Source organism: Prenolepis imparis, unplaced genomic scaffold (assembly GCF_030444845.1).
Source record: "Prenolepis imparis isolate NDT839.2.m4 unplaced genomic scaffold, iyPreImpa1.0 SCAF_5, whole genome shotgun sequence".
NCBI lineage: Eukaryota > Metazoa > Arthropoda > Insecta > Hymenoptera > Formicidae > Prenolepis > Prenolepis imparis.
In genome coordinates, this window is record NW_028141163.1 from 8,368,754 (window position 1) to 8,384,813 (window position 16,060).

Genomic DNA, 16,060 nt, shown 5'->3' on the forward strand with positions numbered 1-16,060 from the left:
ATGAAACATAGCGTGCGCATAGCGGACTGCGAGATCTCCTCTATTTTCTTTCACAAATTTTTTCCGGATATGGTATAATATCGAATAATGGGAGGTCCGGATTTCTTTCGTGACATCCTACAGAACGACGGCAAAAGTCAAAGCTTACAATCTCGCTAAATTACTTTTATACAATTACTAATATTTAATTTGAAAAAAACGTTTATCATAAATCAAAGAAAATATACCTTCACTTTTTATTAGTAGATGCAATTTATCAGCATATATTACAGAGTCATTAAAATCTAAATAATCGTGTAGTATTATTTCAAAATTTGTCAATATTAAAATCATTATTATAGTGTATAATTGATTAAAGTCAAATAATTATTAATTAATGCGCTAAGAAAAAGAATCAATTTAATTTTAAAAAAATATAAATTTAAAAAAATATATAAAATATTTTTTAACAATTTTATAGAGCCAAGTTCTATATTACTTTATGTAGAAGTGATATGTTTTTGTAAATGCATATTTATATACATTTTCGCTAATATAATGTGTAATTAACGTTTTAATGTAAAATATATAATTTATTATATTCAAATAAGCGAGAAAATAAAGATGATGAAATCATAAAAAAGAAAATAAAGGATCAACTTGACATATTTTACGAAGCGTCCGGTATTACTTGCAATAATGTAATTTTTCACGCAATATTCTAACTGATACTAAGTAATGGAGAGCAGGGTTCAGTCTACGGATAACAATCATCCTACGAGCAGCATCAGAAGATTGGTCTGGAAACTCCTCGTAAAGTTACGAACAAGTTTGCTAATGGCTGCAGAAGGTGTGGGCACGGTAAGTAATTAGCGCGTCGCTAAAAGGTACGATCGCGGATATAATGACACAATTAATCGTTACTTTTTTAAAAACAACTCCCACACCACTTATTTTACAAGTGATTCGTATACTCGCCGTACTTAATAATCGCAATCGAAATCGAAGGAGACAAGTTGATGATAGATGCTGCGAAAGAACATTTCGAAAAATTGATGAAACGACATTAAATTGCTCGACGTGATTCCGCCGCGCATGAATATATCACGCGATTTATGAATATATTTTGGTATTCGCGATGCATGCAACTCGATCGAGAAATCGCGGCATCATCTCACGAGGAGAAGCCCGGACAAAGAAGGTTAACGGACTCACGGTATAATTCAAAAATTTTTCAAGCACACTCACGAAGGGTGACATTACCAGCCGGCGGAGAAAAAGATGAAATGAATGGGTCCTGCATAATTTGTAAATTTTGCGGGATCATCGCATCATATAAAAAGTTTTGCCATTCGCATTTCAAGAACAACCAAGTATACTCTCGACTGAAATAACATTATTGCACATTTTGCTCGAGCAATTTCTTTCTTCGAATATTAATTAATGTGTTGTATCTTACAATTTGGTTTTCTCTCGTTTTATATAAAACATTTTGTAAAATATTTTATAAAACATTATGCAACACATATTGCGCATAAAATTTAAGCATAAATATTATGTTGTAATAATTGCTAAAAGTATTAAGCTATTATTACAATGCTTCACTTTTTTTACGCAATTCTATTATTTTACTTCTTATGCGCATGTTATATATATTTACGAATGTGACGTTTCCAGTTTTTGAAATAGCATAAGTGTTTCTTACATATCTTGGAAAATTTGCCTATTAAAATATGTATTTTTAAAGTACTTTGTCAGCGATGCTTTCGCCTTTTCAATTTTTCAAATGCGGCGTTCTCTTTTTCCGCTAAATCGCCAGATTTTGGGCGGAAACCTTTGACGGCTCGATTTTGGAAATCGATTTCGGTCGAGGTGAATATACGCGGAGTGTGCGAACGAGCTGTCTGAAAATAGTTGGCGATGAGTTAAACTCGCAAAGGGAAAATGCGGCACACAGGCCCGAAACTTCGACTCACAATCAGTTATATGTACAAAAGTTTTCCGACGCTGCAGTTTCCAAAATTTATTCGTGCCAGACGGGCTATTCTATATACATATACATATATAATATATATATATATATATATATATATATATATATATATAATGCATTTCTCTCTCTCTCTCTTTCTCTCGGAATAAATATATTTACTCTATATATATATATATCTCTCTCTATATAAGTGTTGGGTTCCTATTTTATTTGGAAACTTTCAATTCTCGATTTGCGTATTTATACATCAACAAAAATATATCTGATTAATTTTAAATATAAATCAAAGTTTCAATTAAATATTTCAATTTATACATTACACAATCTGTATATCCAAATAAATTTACATAATAACAATTAAAGTCAATTAAAAAATTAGAAAAAAATAAAAATAGACAAATAAACTTTAAAAAAATATCTTTATGAAACATCAGGGGATGATGTAGGAAAAGGCCGCGCAATTAAATTTTTAAAAAAGAAAGAAACTTAAACTTTAAATTAATCAAAAACTTTATATAATGAAAGAGATCACGTAATTTGAATAGGTCTACGGATATTATTGAAAGTTTGCTGCATTATAGTTATGAAACTCTATATCCTTGTTGTTCTAGTATCAAACATTTATTCAAACTCGTATTTTGAAGCATTTACTTGTGCGACATCGCGCTGAATTTGCATTCACATTTGCCTTTTATTCCCAATTTTCTCATCTAATGCTACCAATACTTACGTGCTCGTCGGCGGATCGTCGTTGAATTGCCGCTATCAGATTAGAAAACGTGTCTGGAATCAAATAAGGATAAGATATGTAAAACTATTCTCCGCGATTAGATTTCGGAGAAGCGAAATTTCCGATGAGGAGCAAATCCTGCAAAATTAGTATGGTTCGTTCTCATAAAAGCGTCGGTATTTTCGAGAGCATTCCAGCGCTTGCCTCTCCTCTCATCTGTCTTATCCGATTGCATACCGCTGTCACCTTGTTCAATCCCTATCTAATCAGCTCATCTAATCAGATCTCGGCTTCTTCGTTGTCATCCAACGCGAATCTCGTCGATGGTTGAGAGAACATGATTGCGCACGACGACTTATCGTCGTTGAATTAGGATGCGCGTGTCTCGAATTTGGAAATGGGATGTTATAAAGCCAGGAGGAGAGGAACGAACGAGAGAGAGATCGGCGGTAGATGTAATTTCAGTTCGCGACAGATAGAGAAGAAAGGAAACCATAGGATCGAAAAGTCGTGTTCCATTCATGCAAGTACAATATTCCCTTTTGCCTTCCCTTCGCTGCACTTCTGTCTCGAATCGAAGTAAGCGTCCTTATTCTTCCTCCCTCAGGACATTTCGCCCATCCTCTTCCCGGCACGAGTGCCTCTCGATCGTCTAAAATATCACGTATGACGTCGGAACGGAAAAACGAAGTGTTATCGAATGACAATGTAATTCCGTGAGGATTTTGCATGGAAAAAGCTCTGCGAAAATAGCTAAACGAGCTATAAAAAGCGCCAGCGAAATATGAATCATAAAAGCGTTAATTTGCGTAAAAATCGACGCACAGATTGACAGTATCCAATTTCTATTCACTATAAAATATAAAGTTATAGTATACGATTGCGTAATTTTTTCTTATTCGTCATATTTAGAAATGCTTAGAAAAAAAAGGAGAGAATTAAATTTGTATAATATTTTTTAATGAAAAATATCAAATTTAATATTTTATCAATATTTTGTTTTTATATTTGTTTTTATACGTATTATATACATTTTCATACATATTACGTAAGCATTATTATATAAAGAAAAATATATACCTATAGATTATACTAGAATTATAATATTTTTGGTTAATTATAAACGTTTAAAATTACTAGCAATCAATATCCAACGAAAAATCTTTTTTCGTACGACAGACAATTAGAAATTGAAGACATTGACGGTCTATTTTATAAAATGATAGTCTTCTCTTGAAACTTTGCATAACAGAGACAATCTTTTTCCTTACTGTGTTAGAAATATTCTTTCTTTCTTTTTAGCCGTTGCGAATTTGCACATACTTCGTATGCATATCTTACCACGTATTTTCGTTTTGCAAAATCCTACGTGTTACACTTTAAAGTTTTTATATGATTATGGAGCATGTATTTTCTTTATAGACCGAGAAATAATTTCTCAAGCCATAAAAAGAAAGAGAGAGAGAGAGAGAGAGAGAGAATCGTACGATTAGATCCATAGATATTATTATTATTAAAGAAAATATCTCGTTTTCTCGATATGTGCCAATATCGTTTTATAGAAATCACAATTTGTCGCAAATACATCGAGATTATATTAAGCGTTTATTGATGATCATTATTTGAAAATGATTAAAAACTTGTTATTTCAGAATATTCTTAAGTTATTCTCTAAAACTTTAACTCATTAAAAAGTAAGCTATGTATATTATTAATTATGTATTTATAATTAAATAATATATTAAGGTAATATATGTTTTAATCATATTATAAGATTATTAGATTTATACATAAAGACACAATTATTTTGCAAAGAATTGCATCTTTTAATTTACTGGATTTTTTAATTGTATCATCTATATGCAATAACTCATGGTTAAAATGTAGGAAAATATCTCTACGCTGGAAAAAACTAAAGAATTGCATATTGTTTTGGAAATGTCATAATACGCGTATGCAATGAGAAACCGGAAACATTATCGTATACCTCACAAGATTTTCATATACGAATGGTCAGTGTCTGGTATCATGAGAGAAATAAAATTTTAATGCTGGTCGTATGCATTCGCGGAATGAGATTTCGGAATTTGTTCAGACAGGGTCGCTTATCATTTTGTCATGGGCAGAACTAATTCCTGTTGCCGAAACAATACATGCCACTGCGTACAATAGCAATTTCTCCATATTTGCTGCGTGTAATGTAATTTTATATGACATGATACTGTGCTCGCATCGAGCAATGCGACGCGACGTTAGTTCATAATTCTTTAAAGCACTTCGTGCGACGAGATTGCATTCCGATTTACTCAAGCAAATATACGAAGTTATACATGCAATGGTAATAAATCATAACTAGAACGAATCCATGAGACGTACGGATGTTCTGGTAATTTAACTCTTATTTGCAAATCATGATTATTTTTCGTCGCAAAGCTATTTGAATATCTTTAACTGATACGTGATTTTTGTGATAAATGCGATCTTTATTAAATGGTATTTTCATTATTTAATAATTTATTTGACATTCTATTATACGAAATTAATTTTCATTCTAAAGTTACGTTATTGTGTTATATATTGATGCATATATTGTAATTCTGTTATTTTTAAAAATCACAATCTTGTTTAATTGTAAAATTATTATTGATATATTTATGTAATGTTTTTTTAAAAAATATATAATATTATTTTAACTTATAAATATCGTTTTCCAATAAACATAATTGTGCTTTTTGAATTTTGCGAGTTCCATTCATTGTCAGACATACAAATAAACTATGTAAACCTAGCACCCGACTTTTTAAAAATTAATTTTTTTAAATGGAAAATGATAGCATTTTGTTTGTAGTTGTTTGTAGTAACAATAAATTCGTTTGTAGTTTTATCAATTAATAAATAAAAAAATTTTTTTAAATGACACTCGACATTGAGATATCGCAAATCCGCTTGCGCAGTCTCCTTTAGAATCGTTTGTAGTTGTTTGTAGTGATTTTCCTTTAGTTTGTAGTTGAGCAGTTCAAAAGTTATAAATAATTGTTTATTCGTCCAAGAGCTAACTTTGTCAATTTTTAAGATTTTTTAAATCCGCTTGCGCAGTCTTCTTTAGAAATGTTTGTAGTTGTTTGTAGTGATTTTCCTTTCGTATGTAGTTGAGCGGTTCAAAAGTTCAAACAATTGTTTATAACTTTTGAACCGCTCAACTACATACGAAAGGAAAATCACTACAAACAATTACAAACATTTCTAAAGAAGACTGCGCAAGCGGATCCGCGATATCTTTAAAATTCACAAATTTACCTCTTGGACGAATAAACAATTGTGTATAACTTTTGAACCGCTCAACTACAAACGAAAGCAAAATCACTACAAACAACTACAAACGATTCTAAAGAAGACTGCGCAAGCGGACTCGCGATATCTTTAAAATTTACAATTTACCTCTTGGACGAATAAACAATTGTTTATAACTTTTAAACCGCTCAACTACAAACAAAAGGAAAATCACTACAAACTACAAACGATTTTAAAGAAGACTGCGCAAGCGGATTTGAAAAATCTTAAAAATTGACAAATTTACCTCTTGGACAAATAAACAATTGTTTATAACTTTTGAACCGCTCAACTACAAACTAAAGGAAAATCACTACAAACAACTACAAACGATTCTAAAGAAAACTGCGCAAGCGGATTTACGATATCTCAATGTCGGGTGCGAGTCATTAAAAAAATTTTTTTTATTTATTAATTGATAAAACTACAAACGAAATTATTGTTACTACAAACGAAATGCTATCATTTTCCGTTTTAAAAAATTAATTTTTAAAAAGTCGGTTGCTAGGTTTACATAGCTGTCGCGTGCGAATAATATTTTATTACTTCATTAATAGAGTTTATTATTTAAATATTTGTAAAAAAAATAGTTGTAAGGAATGATAACATTATTAATGCTATTATCGCGATATTCATCGAAATTATTCGAACGACGAATAAAAGCGTGCAGAGATGAAAAGAGTTCGGACGCGTTACTATTGTCGCTTATATCGGACGGATAATCACTGAAATCGGCTGACCAGTGCTACTTTCTATCCCTGATTAATCGCCAAACTCGGAAAAAATCACTTTCTCATTATTATTGCATATGTACATTATATTGCATATTATATGCACGTATAATATGACTCATTCGCGCGAGATTTGTTAAATAATTTTTTCAAAACGCTCATATATACATGATATTATATGATATAAAACTTTCTGTTTTTTTTCCCCCCCGATTTCAAACATCAAACTGAAAGAGTTTTATACGTCGCGTGCAGCTATGTAAACCTAGCACCCGACTTTTTAAAAATTAATTTTTTAAAACGGAAAATGATAGCATTTTATTTGTAGTTGTTTGTAGTAACAATAATTTTGTTTGTAGTTTTATCAATATAATAAATAAAAAAATTTCTTAAATGACTCGCACCCGACATTGAGATATCGCAAATCCGCTTGCGCAGTCTTCTTTAGAATCGTTAGTAGTTGTTTGTAGTGATTTTCCTTTCGTTTGTAGTTGAGCGGTTCAAAAGTTATAAACAATTGTTTATTCGTCCAAGAGCTAACTTTGTCAATTTTTAAGATTTTTCAAATCCGCTTGCGCAGTCTTCTTTAAAATCGTTTGTAGTTGTTTGTGGTGATTTTGCTTTCGTTTGTAGTTAAGCGGTTCAAAAGTTATAAACAATTTTGTTTATAACTTTTGAACTACAAACGAAAGCAAAATCACTACAAACAACTACAAATGATTCTAAAGAAGACTGCGCAAGCGGATTCGCGATATCTTTAAAATTTACAATTTACCTCTTGGACGAATAAACAATTATTTATAACTTTTAAACCACTCAACTACAAACAAAAGGAAAATCACTACAAACTACAAACAATTTTAAAGAAGACTGCGCAAGCGGATTTAAAAAATCTTAAAAATTGACAAATTTACCTCTTGGACAAATAAACAATTGTTTATAACTTTTGAACCGCTCAACTACAAACTAAAGGAAAATCACTACAAACAACTACAAACGATTCTAAAGAAAACTGCGCAAGCGGATTTACGATATCTCAATGTCGGGTGCGAGTCATTAAAAAAATTTTTTTATTTATTAATTGATAAAACTACAAACGAAATTATTGTTACTACAAACGAAATGCTATCATTTTCCGTTTTAAAAAATTAATTTTTAAAAAGTCGGTTGCTAGGTTTACATAGCTGTCGCGTGCGAATAATATTTTATTACTTCATTAATAGAGTTTATTATTTAAATATTTGTAAAAAAAATAGTTGTAAGGAATGATAACATTATTAATGCTATTATCGCGATATTCATCGAAATTATTCGAACGACGAATAAAAGCGTGCAGAGATGAAAAGAGTTCGGACGCATTACTACTGTCGCTTATATCGGACGGATAATCACTGAAATCGGCTGACCAGTGCTGCTTTCTATCCCTGATTAATCGCCAAACTCGGAAAAAATCACTTTCTCATTATTATTGCATATGTACATTATATTGCATATTATATGCACGTATAATATGACTCATTCGCGCGAGATTTGTTAAATAATTTTTTCAAAACGCTCATATATACATGATATTATATGATATAAAACTTTCTGTTTTTTTCCCCCCCCCCCGATTTCAAACATCAAACTGAAAGAGTTTTATACGTCGCGTGCAGCTATGTAAACCTAGCACCCGACTTTTTAAAAATTAATTTTTTAAAACGGAAAATGATAGCATTTTATTTGTAGTTGTTTGTAGTAACAATAATTTTGTTTGTAGTTTTATCAATTAATAAATAAAAAAATTTCTTAAATGACTCGCACCCGACATTGAGATATCGCAAATCCGCTTGCGCAGTCTTCTTTAGAATCGTTAGTAGTTGTTTGTAGTGATTTTCCTTTCGTTTGTAGTTGAGCGGTTCAAAAGTTATAAACAATTGTTTATTCGTCCAAGAGCTAACTTTGTCAATTTTTAAGATTTTTCAAATCCGCTTGCGCAGTCTTCTTTAAAATCGTTTGTAGTTGTTTGTAGTGATTTTGCTTTTGTTTGTAGTTGAGCGGTTTAAAAGTTATAAACAATTTTGTTTATAACTTTTGAACTACAAACGAAAGCAAAATCACTACAAACAACTACAAATGATTCTAAAGAAAACTGCGCAAGCGGATTCGCGATATCTTAAAAATTGACAAATTTTCCTCTTGGACGAATAAACAATTGTTTATAACTTTTGAACCGCTCAACTACAAACGAAAGGAAAATCACTACAAACAACTACAAATGATTCTAAAGAAGACTGCGCTAGCGGATTTGCGATATCTTTAAAATTAACAAATTTACCTTTTGGACGAATAAACAATTGTTTATAACTTTTGAACCGCTCAACTACAAACGAAAAGAAAATCACTACAAACAACTACAAACAATTCTAAAGAAGACTGCGCAAGCGGATTTGCGATATTTCAATGTCGGGTCAATGTGCGAGTCATTTAAGAAATTTTTTTTATTTATTAATTGATAAAACTACAAACAAAATTATTGTTACTACAAACAAGTACAAACAAAATGCTATCATTTTCCGTTTAAAAAAATTAATTTTTAAAAAGTCGGGTGCTAGGTTCACATAACTATACAAATCTATAATATCTTCCTCTGTGTCCCCAGCTATTCTGACATCTCTATTCTGAGATCTTTTTCTCGAAAAATTTTCAAATTATCTTTACAAAGATAGTAGGTATTTTCGTACAATTTAACTAATTTTATAATAAACTTCTTTTCTTCTTCTTTGTGCGTACAATCTAGAAAGTAATTAATTGGAAAAATTATATGCGTAAGAAAATATATTATTGTACATTTTCGTATAGAGACTTGCTTCACTAAATTTTTTAAAAATATGATACATATATATTCCCAAAATATTTGTTGTCGTTATTCTAGCGTGAAGATACAAAAGACTTCGTATCTATAAAATTCAATGGAGTCGATAGCGTGTGATCAGAATACGAGCATAGAATCCGACAAGATGACGCGTACAGCTCTGATCTAAAGGATTGGTGGCGGCAAAGCGTTATGAGGCGAAAAGCGTGAAAGAAATGAGAAAGGACGGTGTATAGAGAACAAGGATCTCGTTGACGAAAGAAAGAAGAGGAATGAAACGCAGAATGAATTAGATGCTAGATGAAGCGAGAGGCGAAATGAAGCTGAGGAAGGGCTTCGGAAAGAGCGAGGCGAAGAGACGGAAAAACGGATGCACACAGGAAGATTGAGTGGTTCGCCGAGTGGTTGATTCGCTAGGAAAAAAGGGGAATATATATCTCCGTTCCAACACAAAAATGACAATTTTAATTCAAATCTCTGCAAACATTTTTGAAACCTTATCATTATTCTTTTCTCTCTAAATTTTATTATGAATTTGATATATGGTATATATGCATTTTTAATATTACTGACTGATACTTGAAATTTAAAATTTATTATACTACATTAATATAAATTTAAAAGTTTTCTATTATTTTTTAAGCAAACAAAAAAAAAGATTTTTAATTGTAATATTAATGCTACGTTTAAAAAAAAATTAATGCTAAATTCTTCAAAGAATATTATTAATATTAAGATTTTTTTGACGAACTTTATAAAATGTATTGCAGGAGTACGAAGTTCGTCGACTCTAAAATTTTTGTTCGCTTTCTCTCGCGCTTCTAGTTCCGATAGTGACATTCCTTTCAAGGAAGCTCTCAAAGCCGAAGGCAAAGCCACGCAAACAATGGAACAGACATCTCTTCCTATTCATTCCGCCGACCGCCTTGTCTATTCATTTCCTCCTTACGTACTGGAACTTCGGCCAAGTGACGTCGGACTCCGAATCGACGAGCTTTGATGTCTGGGAATTCTGCGCTCGGTCGGGCGGAATATACATACGAAAGTTCGAATTCGTGAGGAACAATATCGTCCGTATAATTCAATAATCCAATCGACAGCCACTCGTTCGTGAGTATAGCCATTATCGGACACTTAAAATCTTGAGAAATATTAAACGTCCGCTATGCAGAATATTCATAATCGCTCGTCGAGTATGAATGAATTATATTATTTCAGCCTCTTCGCAGAAATAGTACAATTCATTTGAATAAAATTTTAAAAGTTTTTTAGCTATCTTGTTTCAGAAATATATATATATATATTATAAAAATATGTGAACAGAATCGATGCTAATCGAATTTTGTATTATAAACTTGAAAATATCTAAGCTTCAAATAGCATCGAAATATTAGGTCAACTGTATTTTGTATTGTGAGCGCAAAACGCTGTTATACTCCTGAAGATCTCTCTCTAAAGATGTAATATTAATAATATATTTTTCGTGTGACAAAAAAGAATGATAAAAATTTTCACCAAAAATATCGGTGATTTCTAAACATTTTTTTTAAACAGACGAATCGAAAAAATGCTTCAATGATTATGTACGAGGAATAAGAAGAATTAACTCGATTAACGGACTTACCCTCTTCGATGGCTTGTCGAAGTTAGGAGCGCAATTATTTATCGCTGTCCCCAGAGCGGCGGCTGCACGAGATCGATCCTACGAAATTTCCGCGATTCGGAAACAGCTGCGGCAATCCGGTGCGGGAATCCGGAGACACGAAGTGGAACCGTCGAACCTGACTGACGGTTGCCCGGCGATTTGTAACAAGCACAGCCACGTGCACTAGGCGACGTGAGACGACGGATCCGCACGTCGGATCCGTAGACAAATTACTTTGTTTTGACGGCCAAGAACCACAGCCCTCGGGCCAGTCGACATCAATATCGACGACCTGGTCATCCATCCCTTCTGATACTGCACGTACATGTGTACGTCCGATTGTCCGTGAGACGGAAAATTGCGGGCTTCATATAACCGAGTCACTCGACGGAATATTGGAGTAGTCTTCTTCCTCTTTCTTCTTCGCCTGTAAATCGATTCGATGATTATTCGTGGAAAATATCCCAGCGGAAAGGATGGATTTCATACGCGGAAATGTGTTACGCGAAACTCAAACATATGCTCTTCCTATATATGAGTTAATAAAAAGAATTTAATAAAAAAAATAGCACATGACGATATATAGGCACATGCAATGTATATAAAATATAGAATAAATGTACATATAATGTATTTTTGCATTTCTTGAATTCTACATTTTATATTGTGTGTGTTGTATTATATTGGTTAGGAATTATTTTTAATTCTAAACTAAATAAAAAAAAGAATGGTAAAAACTTCTTTTGACCTGTAGAATAAATTTTTGCATTATAAATTCCACTTACTAACGCTTTCAAAATACTTATAGGATATATACTGAAAGAGAGATTTAATCAAACAGAAATCTCAAAATAATAATAAAATTAATAAACAGATTTTAACAAAACCGATTTACAATTTGCTTCTTTCATTTTTTTGTCAAGAACATTTCTATAAGATTTAAAATAAAAGGTATATACATATATTCAAGAAAAGGCGTTTCTTGCAAAAAAATTAGCGAGCAGCACGATCGGCGTTTTAATATTCTAAAGGTTAATCGCCGCACAACAATGCTGTTGCAATAATTCGTGCGATACACAGGTGCGGTAACGCATACGCATATCCCTCATATTTCACGCCCCTTTGGTTTCCGCCATACACAGGCCACCCACGCCGATACTCTGCACGACGCACAGAGTCTATTGGCATTATGTTCGCGCATCCTCGGATGCGAAATTAACGATAGCGGTAAATGGGATGCGCGTCAGAGATATAACAAAAGGACAGATAGCAAAATCGATTAAATTTATTATCGATGAATATAACATTTATTAATATATCAAAAAACAATATTCCTTTAATTATAATTAAGCTATAATATATTGCTCGAGAAACAGATGTGTGTGTACATAAATGATCAAAGCAGCTGAAAAGAGTTAAACAATTTAAAAAGTTAATTAAATTTATTTTATTATTTATAATAAATATCGTTGTCAAAATAGCCAGTTATACAAAGTTAGCCAATATGAATAATATTTGTTAATATTTTTATGCAGAACCTTTTCAATTTGAAATAAACTTTTGAAATATATATAAAAAATACTACAAAAAAAAAATAAAAAGTGGTTATTCAAAGTAAAAATATACATCTCTAAGATATATATATATATATATATATATATATATATATATAATACTGCAATATTCTCAAAATGTTTTGTTGGAAATATAAGAACTAGTACTGCATACTAATTTATATATAGCAACTGTTCCCATTGGGAAGGAATATTCTTGAATGAGAAATGTATCGAGCATTTCTGTTCCATCGACCTATCTAGGATCGTTATCTTCATTTACATATATGGCGTATGCAGCTTTGTTTGTTGGGATAGATATTTACCCGATATGTCCACAAAGCGGGGAAGTTCGAATTGCACCAAGATTGCCGGTCGAGACTCCACTTCGCGACATTCAGATGGCAAATAGCGCAAATACAACTTGGACAATTGTCCGTCGAATTAACAAGTTTCAAACTATCGACGATGACCGATGTCACGCAAATTTATTAAGATTACACATATATTAAATATTTACGATATATACGAACTTTCTAAAGTTAAAAAAAAAAATATTATTTTGCATATACAATTATAGTACTCTATTCTATTCACTAATCACACATTTTTAAATGTTATATAGATTTTTAAATGTTGTACATTTTTTGTTTGTGCATAACAAATATAATATAACATATTATAAAAAGCAATTGTATATAATATGACAGACTTAATGTCTTAGTTTGTGAAACTGCTGTTTAAAATTGAAAAAAGAAACACGAAGAATGTAAAGTTTTACTAAGAAATTTATAAATAAAAATAAAACTATAAAATTTATTATCATTTTGTAACATAAATTAGTAAATACTATCGACAACAATTTACATTTTTATAACATTGTTAATTAAAATGTATTCATTTCAATAATACTTGATGTTAAGATAAAAAAAAGAAAACAAGTTATTGTTTATATTTTGTATCAAGATATTGATTGAATATATTTTATAGCATATTGCATATATGAACCTAAAATGCAAAGACCATAACAATAATAATGGAATATTAAGTTAGGAAAGAACGAAAGGATTGTCAAGAAAGTATCGAGGTCGACATCGTGTCGCTCCTTTTTTATCAACAATTTATCAGTGTCCCACGGTGTAGCTATTGTTAATAAATCTTCTCCCACGTGGAATCTGACTCCTTGCACGGCCTGTCAGTGTCGAATATATATAGTCGGCGACGATACCACGGAAAGATTATTACCGCATTGCAACCATGATAGCCACATTTTTCTTCCCCCCATTTTGTCCTTATGCTCTTGGCCGTCGTCATTCGATTCTTCCCCGCCGGGTATATCGCTACCGCGAAACGTTTAGTACCTGTCCCGTTAATAATATTTGTCTCCCCCTACTCTTCTTCTCTCTCGAGACCATCCTGACCTGCCTCACGGAAGTTTGTCGCGCACAACTGGCGCATAACTACTGGTTGTCGGTCGGGACAATCTCTACGGAATTTCACTGACAAAGTCCACATAAAGATTTTTTGATTAAAAGTTTAATTGAATATTACTTGTTTTATATATGTATATATATGTATTTATTATTATTTATATTTATTATGTATTATACATATATATTATATATAAATATATATATATAAATATATATTAATATATAGTTATATATAAAATATTACATATATTTTATATATTTGAATATATATACATACATATATATATACATATATATTAAAAGATTTATTATATAATTTTGTTATAAACGTAACATTAGTCAATCATTTTTATTTAATTTAAATGTATAAAAAGTTCTAAGATCATTTGTTAGCGACAAATCTCTTTCTCTTCAAATTTTTCTACAAACTTTTTAATTTAAATTTTTTTATTGCTTATTATCGGTCAAAATACCAATTTTATTTGAACCATAATTTTTTAAAAACATTTGTTATACTTTTGTTTAAGTAATTTTTATGTTTAATATTTCATTGGCGATAAAAACAGCATGCCGCGAACGAATTCTGGTCGCCAAGCGTTAAAAAAAAGCTGTCAAAATATGCAATCTCCATGAATCTTTCGACATATTGCAAACTCGAGAGGAGTATATTACAATTTTCTGCGTTCTTCTAAAGCAGTAATATTAAGCATCAAACGAATAAAATAAAATAAAATAAAAAATGCTCGTCGGTGAAAGCAACACGTTGCGACCGGACTGAATATTTCCTTTCTTGAATATTAAAATATTAAAAAATTATATATATGTATATATATATATATAGGTATATTCTATTTTTAATATTTTTTTTCTTCTTCAATAATGCAAAAATATTAATAATAAAGATATATAAGATAATTAGTATGTAACTTAAGTTATATATTTTTTATTTGCAAACACAGAAATAGGAAAAATGCATGATATCAAAAACCTCTCTCCTTTCAGAGAATTTAATTAAATAAGTAAATGTAATATGTGAATGTGTGCTTATTGCGGATATCACATAAGAGTATATATATATATATATATATATATATATATATATATATATCCTTATTTTTAGTACTTGATCCTGCGATTTGATTGTTCGTTTTCGACCCGAATTACGTATATCGATCATCAAAAAGTCGACGGAGTGTCTCGCATCTATTTTCCTGTGTCAGCGCGCGAATGATAAACAGAGCTGCAGCATGTCAACAATAGCGCACTAGGCGACGTCAAGACCGAATTCTCTCGTTGCCGAAATATTTTATATACGCACTAATGGTATACATAGTCTGCGCGATACATTTCACAGCCTCGTCATCATTCGCACAGTGAAAGTCGAGCGAGAAGATAAGGACTCTATATACTATTACCATATTATCATGCGAATGTCGATTATTTCGTATAATTATTATGATAATTATCAGCTTTCTCTTTGCTTTTTCTTCGTTTTTTTCATTCCTCTTCCCTCCCCCTTCTCTCTCAAGTTTTCTCTTCAAAGTTTATTTTAAAATTATAGTAGTGCTTTAAAATATTGTGTATAATAACGGATAATATAATAACACAAATGATTTTTTAAAATATTTTACATATTACATATACATATAAAACACAACCGAACCTCTTACGAATATTTACATATGAAATTACGTGCATCGTCAATACTATACAATAATCAATATTTGCAATCAGTCGAATTTATTTACCATAATATCGAATTACTAACATTGATTGCAAGATTCGGTTACATTTTCGCAAAATCAATCGGAA

At 31.1% G+C, this 16,060-nt stretch overlaps 1 protein-coding gene across 1 annotated transcript in view; it reads left to right on the top strand.

The window, feature by feature from the left end:
- The window catches only part of LOC145936313 (uncharacterized), a 283,300-nt gene that overhangs the window by 246,362 nt on the left and 20,878 nt on the right, over positions 1-16,060 (top strand). The gene's annotated exons all lie outside the window — the stretch shown is intronic.